Source organism: Procambarus clarkii, chromosome 43 (assembly GCF_040958095.1).
Source record: "Procambarus clarkii isolate CNS0578487 chromosome 43, FALCON_Pclarkii_2.0, whole genome shotgun sequence".
NCBI classification, from domain to species: domain Eukaryota; kingdom Metazoa; phylum Arthropoda; class Malacostraca; order Decapoda; family Cambaridae; genus Procambarus; species Procambarus clarkii.
In genome coordinates this window covers 4,709,367-4,723,734 of record NC_091192.1, presented here as the reverse complement: position 1 = coordinate 4,723,734, position 14,368 = coordinate 4,709,367, and the positions used below count along the sequence as shown (strand labels likewise).

General features: G+C 37.8%; 1 long non-coding RNA gene across 1 annotated transcript in view; it reads right to left on the bottom strand.

Moving 5' to 3' along the window:
• LOC138349971 (uncharacterized) overlaps positions 1-7,304 on the bottom strand; it is an 84,400-nt gene extending 77,096 nt beyond the window's left edge. Inside the window, exon 1 of the long non-coding RNA XR_011221943.1 lies at positions 7,272-7,304. This is a non-coding gene — a long non-coding RNA (uncharacterized lncRNA). The remainder of the gene's footprint in view (positions 1-7,271) is intronic.
• Between the last annotated feature and the right edge of the window lie 7,064 nt (positions 7,305-14,368).

Below are 14,368 nucleotides of genomic sequence, written 5' to 3'. Positions count from 1 at the left end.
CAATCGGTGAAGAATTTTCGGAAATTACAGCGTGTGTTGCTCTTACGTCATACAGATGGCGCTGTTTTACAAAAAGTCATGTTTTTTCCCGTCACAGGTGAGATATGCATATAGTAGGTATATGAAAACACGCGCCTATTCGAATGCAACGTTGTTTCCATATTTCAAAGCAATCGGTAAAGAGGTTTCGAAGATTTCCCTCACATGAACAGCACAAGAAAAATACAGTTTTTTTTTAAAGAATGTTTTTCCTGTCACAGACGTGACATCTATTTAGTATGTATATAAAAATCCGCTTGGATGCGAATGGAACGTTTGTGGAAAAATTGCAGAGCAATCATTGAAGAACTTTCGGAGATTAGCGATTTTGAGCAAAGGAACATTTGCATTTTTATTTATATAGATTAACATCTTTATTGACAAATTTAATTGCAATTTTGCCTAATCTGAGGATTTCAAATAAGTCTTATTAAAGTGAGGAAAATGCTGGTATTCACTGCCCACACAGAACAGAGGGTCATACACAAGACAAAAGGTCTAAACGATAGGCTGAAAAACATATTTGTCATGGTTACAATGAATATGTAAAAACAACTTTCTATTGTGCACTGCCACATATGCACAGGGATGGGTTCATAAGTGATGCAGCTTAGAAGTAAAATAAATAAAATTGTTCTTCATTCTTTAAAATGGACAAGCAAATTTTGGATAAACTGTTAGGATGTCGTCCAGAACACCATATTCAATGAAATAGTTACACAGTTGGTGGTACAATAGGCCAGGAGGTCTAACATCTTTTACGGTTTCACATTCAACAATATAGTGTTCTAGTGAATGCATTAAAGGTTTATCACAGAGTTTTCAATCTGAGTATTCTGCTCAGCCTCACTAACCTGCTAGATGTGTCTATAGCCAAGGCGAATTCGCGCAATGACTACATCACATTGCCTGGTCCGGTTACTGTGCTGACCATACAAATACCTATTATTACAAAACTTGTCATAACTTTTAATACTGCAGCTTTCAGGTTTCTGTGTATTTCTTAGTTTTTCTAAATCTGAATTAATTTCTTTAATTTGTATGTTTCTAATAATTGCATTAGATAGTCCAAAGTCATAATCAGTGCCTTCTTTCCTGCAAGCCTCATTGGTCAATCGATCTACAAAGTCATGTTTTTCAACTCCAACATGGGATGGGATCCACACAAATTTTATACAATAGTTAGTATCATTGGCAAAAATTACATTCCATTTAATATTTCAAGCTACTCCAGATATAAATTGTGACGGGTTATTTAAGGACTGCAGAGTACTTTTAGATTCACAGAATATCGCTCCACCACCATTGAGCTTAAGGTATTCAGTGGCTATATAAATACCCAATAGCTCGGTCCGTGTCGTGCTTGCCCAGTTGTTCAATCTCTGTGTACTAGACATGATCATTCCATTCCCTTTATATACTGCACATGCACAACCTGTTCTACCAGTGCTTAACTGCACAGAGTAAAGGCATAGGATTCTGTTAGTTTGAGATTTTGAAGATGACTGTCAATGGCTTTTAATGTTAAAATCTCATAGTTTCAGAGTTATACATTTGTTTTACACTGATGGGGGTATAATGCAAAAAGACCTGCACATCTTTCCAAGGGGGAATATAGTGAACAGTTTTATCAGGATTAAGAGACATATTCAGTTTCAGAAAATTATAGGCACAACAACTGAGCCACACACTGTAAGGAGCTTTTTGCGGCGAAGTGAGGGAACAGTCAGAATTGTTTAGAATGGATCTCAATTTAATTGGAATAGAGCTGAGGGAACATTATTTTTCAAAGTTTTGGCGCAAAACAGTACTAAATAGAACTATTCTTTCATAAATGGAAGGTAATTTTAGTTCCTTTCTCATGTTAACAATTCTAACAGTTCTAGGACAACCCAGGATGATGCGCATGGCATCGTACTGGACTACATCTAGGCCATGTAATTGTTTAGGAGAAAAAATTAAGAAGATGCAAGGCATAATAATCAATAACAGATCGTATAAAGGCAATATATAAACTACGAGCATATTTTATGTTAATGTCAAATCCTTTGCCAACAAGAGTTTTGAGAGGTTTAAGACGCTCAACAAGTTTTTGAGACAAAGAAAAGCCGATAGTCAGGAAGACATACCAGGATCAGACTTCGCTTGTGTTCAGTGAAGGATGGTCAGTGTGGGCTGGTCAGTGTAGGATGGTCAATGAGGAATGGTCAGTGTGGGATGGTCAGTGTGGGATGGTCAGTGTGGGATGGTCAGTGTGAGATGGTCAGTGTGGGATGGTCAGTGTGAGATGGTTAGTGTGGGATGGTCAGTGTGGGATGGCCAATGTGGGATGGTCAGTGTGGGATGGTCAGTATGGGATGGTCAGTGTGGGATGCTCAATGTGGGATGGTCAGTGTGGGATGGTCAATGTGGGATGGTCAGTGTGGGATGGTCAGTGTGGGATGGTCAATGTGGGATGGTCAGTGTGGGATGGTCAGTGTGGGATGGTCAGTATGGGATGGTCAGTGTGGGATGGTCAGTGTGGGATGGTCAGTGTGAGGTGATCAGTGTGGGATGGTCAGTGTGGGATGGTCAGTGTGGGATGGTCAGTATGGGATGGTCAGTGTGGGATGGTCAGTGTGAGATGGTCAGTGTGGGATGGTCAGTGTGGGATGGTCAGTGTACTCACCTAGTTGTGATTGCGGGGGTTGAGCTCTGGCTCTTTGGTCCCGCCTCTCAACTGTCAATCAACTGGTGTACAGGTTCCTGAGCCTACTGGGCTTTATCATATCTACACTTGAAACTGTGTATGGAGTCAGCCTCCACCACATCACTGCCTAATGCATTCCATCTGTTAACTACTCTGACAGTGAAAAAGTTCTTTGTAACGTCCCTGTGGCTCATTTGGGGACTCAGTCTCCACCTGTGTCCCTTTGTTCGCGTTTCACCAATGTTAAAATGTTTATCCTTATCTACCCGATGGGGAGCCGGTCGGCCGAGCGGACAGCACGCTGGACTTGTGATCCTGGGTTCAATCCCAGGCGCCGGCGAGAAACAATGGGCAGAGTTTCTTTCACCCTATGCCCCTGTTACCTATCAGTAAAATCGGTACCTGGGTGTTAGTCAGCTGTCACGGGCTGCTTCCTGGGGGTGGAGGCCTGGTCGAGGACCGGGCCGCGGGGACACTAAAGCCCCGAAATTATCTCAAGATAACCTCTCAAGATACTCTGTCAATTCCTCTGAGAATTTTGTAGGTAGTGATCATGTCTCCCTATGATCACTTTTGTAGAGAATTTTGTAGTCTGGGATGGATTGCCATTCTCTGATTGGCCTCATCAGTGACACCAGACGCTGTAACCAGGACTGACAACCAGAACGCAACTCCATACTCTTCTGAGTTCGAAGGATGCCTACTATTTACATATTGCGTCACTGTCACGACACAACAGTTACTTATTGCGTCACTGTCATGACACAACAGTTACATATTGCGTCACTGTCATGACACAACAGTTACATATTGCGTCACTGCCATGACACAACAGTTACATATTGCTTCACTGCCATGACACAACAGTTACATATTGCGTCACTGCCATGACACAACAGTTACTTATTGCGTCACTGTCATGACACAACAGTTACATATTGCGTCACTGTCATGACACAACAGTTACATATTGCGTCACTGTCATGACACAACAGTTACATATTGCGTCACTGTCATGACACAACAGTTACTTATTGCGTCACTGTCATGACACAACAGTTACATATTGCGTCACTGTCATGACACAACAGTTACTTATTGCGTCACTGTCATGACACAACAGTTACATATTGCGTCACTGTCATGACACAACAGTTACATATTGCGTCACTGCCATGACACAACAGTTACTTATTGCGTCACTGTCATGACACAACAGTTACATATTGCGTCACTGTCATGACACAACAGTTACATATTGCATCACTGCCATGACACAACAGTTACATATTGCGTCACTGCCATGACACAACAGTTACATATTGCGTCACTGCCATGACACTGCATGGAGCATGAGGGCTGCAGTCAGAATCAAAATTGAAGACTTGTACTGATAGTTATCACTTTATAATTAGAGAGAATGTCTGGCTGAAATTACCTTTTGATTATTTATTACTTCTTCATAATTAACACATAAAGAAATTATAAATTAAATAAAATAAAAACATTTTTTAACCGAAGAGGATTTTGTGCGTTCGGGAGTGACGTGTTCATACTGTTCTTCAGCGTTCTTTGTTGTGGTGTTCGTGCTACTGCGGCGGCTTGTTCTTGTTCTTCCCCCTCACCTGGGCGTGTGGGATTGCCAGTTACAGAGGAAGACAGTGAAGGGGCTGAGTCATGCTTAGTCAGACTTACCCAAGTGAGTCAGGTGAGTCAGGCTGAGTCAGGTGAGTCAGGTGAGTCAGGCTGAGTCAGGGGAGTCAAGTGAGTCAGGCTGAGTCGTGAGTCGGAACTGCGTGAGAGTGTAACCCTCGCGGGGGTTATTATAGCAAGACCACACCTTCTCCTCCATGACCTCACTAACACTCCCCACAACCCCCTAAATCACTGTCAACTCCCTAAACCACGGCAACACTCTAATTCACTACAACTCCCTAAATCACTGCCAACCCCTTAAATCACTGTCAACTCCCTAAACCACGGCAACACTCTAAATCAATACAACTCCCTAAATCGCTACCAACCCCCTAAATCACTGCCAACCCCCTAAATCACGTCCAACCTCCTAAATCACTGCCAACAACCTAAATCACTGCAACACTCTAAATCACTGCCAACACTCTAAATCACTGCCAACACTCCAAATCACTGCCAACCCCCTAAATCACTGCAACACTCTATATCATTGCCAACTCCCTAAATACCTAAAAACCCCATAAATCACAGTCAACACCCTAAATCACTGCCAAAACCTTAAACCACAGCAACACTCTAAATCACTACCAACTCCCTAAATCACTGCCAACCCCCTAAATCACTGCAACACTCTAAATCACTATTAACCCTCTAAATCACTGCCAACACTCTAAATCACTGTTAACCCCATAAATCACTGCTAACACCAAATCACTGCCAACACTCTCATTCACTGTTAACCCCCCTAAATCACTGCCAACATTCCAAATCACTGCCAACCCCCTAAATCACTCCCAACACCCTAAATCACTGCCAACACTCTAAATCACTGCCAACCCCCTAAATCATTACCAACACTCTAAATCACTACCAGTTCTGTATATCATTGCTAACCCCCTAAATCACTGCCAACACTCTAAATCACTGCCAACCCTCTAAATCACTGTCAACACCCTAAATCACTGCCAACATACTAAATCACTGCCAACACTCTAAATCACTGCCAACCCCCTAAATCACTTCCAACCCCCCTAAATAACTGTCAACACTCTAAATCACTGCCAACACCCTAAATCACTTCCAATACCCCAAATCATTGCAACACCCTAAATCACTGCCAACACTCAAAATCACTGTCAATAACTCTAAATCACTGCAACGCCCTAAATCACTGTCAATAACTCTAAATCACTGCCAACACCTTAAATCACCGCCAACACTAAATCACTGTCAACACTCTAAATCACTGCCAACACTTCAAATCACTGCCAACCTCCTAAATCACTGCTAACACTCTAAATCACTGTCAACACTTTAAATCACAGCCAACCATCTAAATCACTGCCAACCGCCTAAGTCACTGCCAACACCCTAAATCATTGCCAACACTCTAAATCACTACCAAAATTCTATATCACTGCCAACCCCTAAATCACTGCCAACACTCTAAATAACTGTCAAGTCCCTAAATCCCTGCCAACACTCAAAATCACTGCAACGCCCTAAATCACTGTCAATAACTCTAAATCACTGCCAACACTCAAAATCACTGCAACGCCCTAAATCACTGTCAATAACTCTAAATCACTGCCAACACCTTAAATCACTGCCAACACTTCAAATCACTGCCAACCCCCTAAATCACTGTCAACACTCTAAATCACTGCCAACACCCTAAATCCCCTAGTGTATATATATATATATATATATATGTCGTACCTAATAGCCAGAACGCACTTCTCAGCCTACTATTCAAGGCCCGATTTGCCTAATAAGCCAAGTTTTCATGAATTAATGTTTTTTCGTCTACCTAACCTACCTAACCTAACCTAACCTAGCTTTTTTTGGCTACCTAACCTAACCTTACCTATATATATAGGTTAGGTTAGGTTAGGTAGGGTTGGTTAGGTTCGGTCATATATCTACGTTAATTTTAACTCCAATAAAAAAAAATTGACCTCATACATAGTGAAATGGGTAGCTTTATCACTTCATAAGGAAAAAATTATAGTAAATATATTTATTCAGGAAAACTTGGCTTATTAGGCAAATCGGGCCTTGAATAGTAGGCTGAGAAGTGAGTTCTGGCTACTAGGTACGACATATATATATATATATATATATATATATATATATATATATATGTCGTACCTAGTAGCCAGAACTCACTTCTCAGCCTACTATGCAAGGCCCGATTTGCCTAATAAGCTAAGTTTTCATGAATTAATTGTTTTTCGACTATCTAACCTACCTAACCTAACCTAACCTAACTTTTTCGGCTACCTAACCCAACCTAACCTATAAAGATAGGTTAGGTTAGGTTAGGTAGGGTTGGTTAGGTTCGGTCATATATCTACGTTAATTTTAACTCCAATAAAAAAAAATTGACCTCATACATAATGAAATGGGTAGCTTTATCATTTCATAAGAAAAAAATTAGAGAAAATATATTAATTCAGGAAAACTTGGCTTATTAGGCAAATCGGGCCTTGAATAGTAGGCGAAAAAGTGAGTTCTGGCTACTAGGTACGACATATATATATATATATATATATATATATATATATATATATATATATATATATATATATATATATATATATATATATATATATATATATATATGTCGTACCTAGTAGCCAGAACTCACTTTTTGGCCTACTATTCAAGGCCCGATTTGCCTAATAAGCCAAGTTTTCCTGAATTAATATATTTTTTCTAATTTTTTTCTTATGAAATGATAAAGCTACCCATTTCATTATGTATGAGGTCAAATTTTTTTTATTGTAGTTAAAATTAACGTAGATATATGACCGAACCTAACCAACCCTACCTAACCTAACCTAACCTATCTTCATAGGTTAGGTTGGGTTAGGTTGCCGAAAAAGGTAGGTTAGGTTAGGTTAGGTAGGTTAGGTAGTCTAAAAAAACATTAATTCATGAAAACTTGGCTTATTAGGCAAATCGGGCCTTGCATAGTATGCTGAGAAGTGCGTTCTGGCTATTAGGTACGACATATATATATATATATATATATATATATATACATATATATATATATATATATATATATATATATATATATATATATATATATATATATATATATATATATATATATATATATGTCGTACCTAGTAGCCAGAACTCACTTCTATGCCTACTATGCAAGGCCCGATTTGCCTAATAAGCCAAGTTTTCATGAATTAATTGTTTTTCGACTACCTAACCTAACCTAACTTTTTCGGCTACCTAACCAAACCTAACCTATGAAGATAGGTTAGGTTAGGTTAGGTAGGGTTGGTTAGGTTCGGTCATATATCTACGTTAATTTTAACTCCAATAAAAAAAATTGACCTCATACATAATGAAATGGGTAGCTTTATCATTTCATAAGAAAAAAATTAGAAAAAATATATTAATTCAGGAAAACTTGGCTTATTAGGCAAATCGGGCCTTGAATAGTAGGCCAAAAAGTGAATTCTGGCTACTAGGTACGACATATATATATATATATATATGTCGTACCTAGTAGCCAGAACGCACTTGTCAGCCTACTACGCAAGGCCCAATTTGCCTAATAGGCCAAGTTTTCATGAATTAATTGTTTTTCTACTACCTAACCTAATTTAACCTAATTTTTTCGGCTACCATACCTAACCTAACCTATAAGGATAGGTTAGGTTAGGTTAGGTAGGGTTGGTTAGGTTCGGTCATATATCTACGTTAATTTTAACTCCAATAAAAAAAAATTGACCTCGTACATAATGAAATGGGTAGCTTTATCATTTCATAAGAAAAAATATTAAAGAAAATAAATTAATTTAGGAAAACTTGGCTTATTAGGCAAATCGGGCCTTGCATAATAGGCTGAGAATTGCTTTCTGGCTACTAGGTACGACATATATATATATATATATATATATATATATATATATATATATATATATATATATATATATATATATATATATATATATATATATATATGTCGTACCTAATAGCCAGAACGCACTACTCAGCCTACTATTCAAGGCCCGATTTGCCTAATAAGCCAAGTTTTCATGAATTAATGTTTTTTCGTCTACCTAACCTACCTAACCTAACCTAACCTAGCTTTTTTTGGCTACCTAACCTAACCTTACCTATAAATATAGGTTAGGTTAGGTTAGGTAGGGTTGGTTAGGTTCGGTCATATATCTACGTTAATTTTAACTCCAATAAAAAAAAATTGACCTCATACATAGAGAAAAGGGTTGCTTTATCATTTCATAAGAAAAAAATTATAGTAAATATATTAATTCAGGAAAACTTGGCTTATTAGGCAAATCAGGCCTTGAATAGTAGGCTGAGAAGTGAGTTCTGGCTACTAGGTACGACATATATATATATATATATATATATATATATATATATATATATATATATATATATATATATATATATATATATATATATATATATATATATATATATATATATATATATATATATTTAAGGCACAACCCTCCTAAACACGAGAGTGAAGTATACAACTTTAGAACACTTTCCCACCAGGAGACTCGAACCCTAGCCAGCACAGAAGCCTTCCAGCAACTGGCATAACAGGTACGCCTTAACCCGGTCTGAGCAGGTGGTGGAGCGGGTTAAGGCGTACCTGTTATGCCAGTTGCTGGAAGGATTCTGTGCTGGCTAGGGTTCGAGTCTCCTGGTGGGAAAGTGTTCTAAAGTTATATATATATATATATATATATATATATATATATATATATATATATATATATATATATATATATATATATATATATATATATATATGTGTCGTACCTAGTAGCCAGAACGCACTTCTCAGCCTACTATTCAAGGCCCGATTTGCCTAATAAGCCAAGTTTTCATGAATTAATTGTTTTTCATCAACCTAACCTACCTAACCTAACCTAACCTAACTTTTTTGGCTACCTAACCTAACCTAACCTATAGAGATAGGTTAGGTTAGGTTAGGTAGGGTTGGTTAGGTTTGGTCATATATCTACGTTAATTTTAACTCCAATAAAAAAATTGACCTCATACATAATGAAATGGGTAGCTTTATCATTTCATAAGAAAAAAATTTGAGAAAATATATTAATTCAGGAAAATTTGGCTTATTAGGCAAATCGGGCCTTGCATAGTAGGCCAAAAAGTGCGTTCTGGCTACTAGGTACGACATATATATATATATATATATATATATATATATATATATATATATATATATATATATATATATATATATATATATATATATATATATATATATATATATATATATATATGTTGTACCTAGTAGCCAGAACGCACTTCTCAGCCTACTATGCAAGGCCCGATTTGCCTAATAAGCCAAGTTTTCCTGAATTAATATATTTTCTCTAATTTTTTTCTTATGACATGATAAAGCTACCCATTTCATTATGTATGAGGTCAATTTTTTTTATTGGAGTTAAAATTAACGTAGATATATGACCGAATCTAACCAACCCTACCTAATATATATATATATATATATATATATATATATATATATATGTCGTACCTAGTAGCCAGAACTCACTTCTCAGCCTACTATTCAAGGCCCGATTTGCCTAATAAGCCAAGTTTTCCTGAAATAATATATTTACTATAATTTTTTTCTTATGAAATGATAAAGCTACCCTTTTCACTATGTATGAGGTCAATTTTTTTTTATTGGAGTTAAAATGAACGTAGATATATGACCGAACCTAACCAACCCTACCTAACCTAACCTAACCTATATATATAGGTAAGGTTAGGTTAGGTAGCCAAAAAAAGCTAGGTTAGGTTAGGTTAGGTAGGTTAGGTAGACGAAAAAACATTAATTCATGAAAACTTGGCTTATTAGGCAAATCGGGCCTTGCATAGTAGGCTGAGAAGTGAGTTCTGGCTACTAGGTACGACATATATATATATATATATATATATATATATATATATATATATATATATATAACCTACATAACCTATCTTTATAGGTTAGGTTAGGTTAGATAGCCGAAAACGTTAGGTTAGGTTAGGTTAGGTAGGTTAGGGAGACGAAAAACCATTAATTCATGAAAACTTGGCTTATTAGGCAAATTGGGCCTTGCATAGTAGGCTGAGAAGTGCATTCTGGCTACTAGGTACGACATATATATATATATATATATATATATATATATATATATATATATATAGTGGGTACCACCTCTAGCTGGAAGAAGGGGGACCCATAGCCTCGGAGGAAACCACGCATAACGCATTAGAGGGAATGTTTAGATCCCCTCCAATACATATATATATATATATATATATATATATATATATATGTTTCATTGAATATGACCGCATATTCTGTATTTATTATTTTCTGGTTTAGGGCTTCTATCCCTCTAACTATTTTCTTAGCATCAGGGCTTAATTGAAATAGGAGTTCTCCAAAACTCATTTTCGTACTTTTAAGGTGAAGAAAAGAGGTGATTTACTATAGAGTGTATTACACTTATTTGTATAATTTGCACGACGTTTCGAACCTCCATGGTTCATTCTCAAGTGAACAGATCTTGCAATACTAGTTGATTTTATACCCGCATTAGGTCAGGTGATAATACAATGAAGGTGAAAACATGGGGGGATACATAAGGGATAAACATAGGGGCTGCAGAAGGCTTATTGGCCCATACGAGGCATCTCCTATCTAAACACCAAGATTAATCCAGTGTAATTGGCCTGTTATGTTCGACATTGTCTTCTGTGTTGGCATCGATATGTTCTTGTCTTGTCCTTACTCTCATGGTGGGTAGAGTAAATAGTTCCGTGATTTGGGTGTTCATGGTAGGTCGCTCTATTCTTATGTGAATTGCCTCAAGAATTTGTAATCTTCTTGAATCTTGGGGTTTGTCTATTATGCAAGTATTCTTGTTCAACATTTCTCTTGTTAGAGTAATGTCATGGGCTTGTCTCATGTGATTCCTAGGGGCACCAGATTGAAGATGGCATGTCAAACGCCTCGTCAGCTTGGTCGACGTCATACCTATGTACTTACATTGAAGGTTACATCCTTCGTGGGGGCAAGTGTACATGTATACAACGCTTGACTGCTGTAGAGGGTTCTCCGTCGGCTTCGGGCTGTTTTTGATAAGGAGTTCGGAAGTCTTCTTGGTTTTGTAGAATATTATCAGGTTTATGTTTTGGTTAGGAGTAGTGCTTTTTACTCCTTTACGGATTATTTCTTTCATTATTCTTTCCTCTTTTATATGTTCACTGTGCATGGTTGATTTGTAATATAATTTTATTGGGGGTGTTGTGGTTTCTGTTCTAGGTTCTGAATTATACCAACGGTCCAAGTGTCTTCTTATAGCAGCGTTTATTTCCGCGTTGCTATATCCGTTGTTCACCAATACCTGAGTTACTCTTTCAAACTCTCTACTCACGTTGCTCCATTCAGAGCAGTGGGTAAGCGCTCGACGAATATAAGCATTGAGAACACTGGCTTTGTATCTTTCGGGGCACTCACTTCTACCGTTCAGGCATAATCCTATGTTGGTGGGCTTGGTATATACGTTGGTGCTTAAAGAGGTTCCTGTTTTTGTTATTAGTACATCCAAGAATGGCAGACTGTTATTTTCACTATTTTCATGTGTAAATCGGAGTACTGACTCTCTCTCTAGGTGTCTTTTTAGGTCAATTAGTTCATCTGAGTCTTTTACTATTACGAATATGTCATCTACATAACGGCAGTATACAGTTGGTTTTTGTCTGCTACTGAAGACCCTATCTTCGATGGTTCCCATATAAAAATTAGCAAATAAAACTCCTAAGGGGGAGCCCATTGCTACTCCGTCTATTTGTAAATACATGTCTCCTTGTGGACTGATGAAAGGGGCTTCCTTTGTACATGCTTCGAGAAGACTTTTCAAGTGTGGCTCAGGTATGTCTAATTTGGGGGTGCTCTCGACTCTGTATACTCTGTCCAGTATCATTCCTATGGTTGTGTCGACTGGGACGTTGGTAAAAAGGGATTCAACGTCCAGGGAAGCGATGATTCCATCGGGCTGGGTAGATTTGATCAATTCTAGGAAATCTGCTGATGATTGTAGACTAAACTTACTTGGAGTGTATGGAGTTAGGAGTTCATTGAATTTCTTTGCCAGGTGATAAGTTGGGGTTGGTATTTGGCTGATTATAGGGCGTAGTGGGTTACCTGGTTTATGCGTCTTAACATTGCTGTAGGCATATCCTAAGCCATAGTCGCCTTGAAGTTTATTGAAATGCACACTACCTTTCTTTGCGTTGATTGCTGTAATTGTTTTGTTTACTTTCCGCTTAAGGTCTTCTACGGGGTTCCTCGTAATTCGTTGAAATTTGGAGTCGTCACTTAGGATGTCGCTAATTTTGTTCATGTATTCATGGGTAGGAATCAATACATATGCTGCTGTTTTGTCGGCTTTTCTTATTGTTACGTCTTTCAGATTTTTTAGTTGTTTCGCTGCTTCTTTGAGTCGTGGGGTTAAGATTGTAGATGAATATGTTCCTCGTTTTTTCCCTGCTTCTGCAAGTAGTTCAGCTTGAAGTGTGTCAGTGGTGATGACTTTTTTGTTGTCTTCTAGCTTATGGATATCGTCCAGAAGTATTTCGATTTCCAGGCGTTTTTGATGCACCTTTGGTTTAGATAAGAATTGACAATTTAGACCAAGATTTAAGAGGTCTCGTTGGTCCTGGGTAAGATCATAAGAAGTCAGGTTAAAGTACAACGTACAAGATACAAAGCCAGTGTTCTCAATGCTTATATTCGTCGAGCGCTTACCCACTGCTCTGAATGGAGCAACGTGAGTAGAGAGTTTGAAAGAGTAACTCAGGTATTGGTGAACAACGGATATAGCAACGCGGAAATAAACGCTGCTATAAGAAGACACTTGGACCGTTGGTATAATTCAGAACCTAGAACAGAAACCACAACACCCCCAATAAAATTATATTACAAATCAACCATGCACAGTGAACATATAAAAGAGGAAAGAATAATGAAAGAAATAATCCGTAAAGGAGTAAAAAGCACTACTCCTAACCAAAACATAAACCTGATAATATTCTACAAAACCAAGAAGACTTCCGAACTCCTTATCAAAAACAGCCCGAAGCCGACGGAGAACCCTCTACAGCAGTCAAGCGTTGTATACATGTACACTTGCCCCCACGAAGGATGTAACCTTCAATGTAAGTACATAGGTATGACGTCGACCAAGCTGACGAGGCGTTTGACATGCCATCTTCAATCTGGTGCCCCTAGGAATCACATGAGACAAGCCCATGACATTAATCTAACAAGATAAATGTTGAACAAGAATACTTGCATAATAGACAAAACCCAAGATTCAAGAAGATTACAAATTCTTGAGGCAATTTACATAAGAATAGAGCGACCTACCATGAACACCCAAATCACGGAACTATTTACTCTACCCACCATGAGAGTAAGGACAAGACAAGAACATATCGATGCCAACACAGAAGACAATGTCGAACATAACAGGCCAATTACACTGGATTAATCTTTGTGTTTAGATAGGAGATGCCTCGTATGGGCCAATAAGCCTTCTGCAGCCCCTATGTTTATCCCTTATGTATCCCCCCAAGTTTTCACCTTCATTGTATTATCACCTGACCTAATGCGGGTATAAAATCAACTAGTATTGCAAGATCTGTTCACTTGAGAATGAACCATGGAGGTTCGAAACGTCGTGCAAATTATACAAATAAGTGTAATACACTCTATAGTAAATCACCTCTTTTCTTCACCTTAAAAGTACGAAAATGAGTTTTGGAGAACTCCTATTTCAATTAAGCCCTGATGCTAAGAAAATAGTTAGAGGGATAGAAGCCCTAAACCAGAAAATAATAAATACAGAATAT